Genomic DNA, 980 nt, shown 5'->3' with positions numbered 1-980 from the left:
TATGAGCTTTTATTTTTCTCATTGGATGAGTTTGCGATTCCATTCCTGTTGTGGTAGGGATTCACTGAGGGAAATTTGAGGTGCCTTTTGACACTTAGACTCAGAGGAAATTTGTCTAGTTCTCTGTGCTACAGAGACCCCTAGAAAATATTGGTGTATCCTGCTGTGTACCCTGGGAAGAATCTTCTTGTTCTTCCTCCTTCCTTTTTGAAGAGGACCAATGACATCAGTAGGGTGATGTCTTGACTTGAACAAGAGTTGGATATGAATGAGACAGAGCTGTGTCTTCAACCTCGTTCTCTCCTCCAGAGTCAGCAAAATCCAATGGCAAGACAAAGGTCAAGATGAGTGGAGATGACTCAGGTTGCAGTGGGAGACCTTAGCCTTTCTAAATATTAGTCTTTCCCAGGTCTCAATTTGTGTGAGGCCACACCCGTTCAACCACTAAGGGCTGGGGAAGAGTTGAGGCAAAAGATGGCTCAATTTACCATCACAAAGATATCACTGGGGAGAGGAAGACCCTCAGAGTTTCTGGACAGAGCAGAAAACAATTGCAATTAAATTCTTAAAAAAAAAAAGTATGAGGGGAGCTAGGTGACACAGTGAATAGAGTACCAGCCCTGGAGTCAGGAGGACCTGAGTTCAAATATGACCTCAGACACTTAACACTTACTAGCTGTGTGACCTTGGGCAAGTCACTTAACCCCAATTGTCCTGCCCTCCCCTTCCAAAAAAGCAAAAAAAAAATTATTTTCAATTCATAGAATAAAATAGGCATTTCTATAACTCAATACAATAAAAAAGATGATCACACATGAAAATGCAAGCCTGTGATGTACAACTTGCGATTCTCTCCAAATTTACAACAAAATTATCTTGTAAATTTCTTTTTTTTTCTCTTCCCTCCCACTCCCCATGGCTACCATTAGATACAAATACATATATACATATATGTATATGTAAAATTATTCTATACCTCT

This window comes from Petaurus breviceps, unplaced genomic scaffold, assembly GCF_028583685.1.
Source record: "Petaurus breviceps papuanus isolate PSGF00001 unplaced genomic scaffold, PetGlider_PUasm1.0 470, whole genome shotgun sequence".
Taxonomy (NCBI): domain Eukaryota; kingdom Metazoa; phylum Chordata; class Mammalia; order Diprotodontia; family Petauridae; genus Petaurus; species Petaurus breviceps.
The sequence above is the reverse complement of the archived record's forward strand: the minus strand, read 5'-3'. Positions refer to the sequence as shown.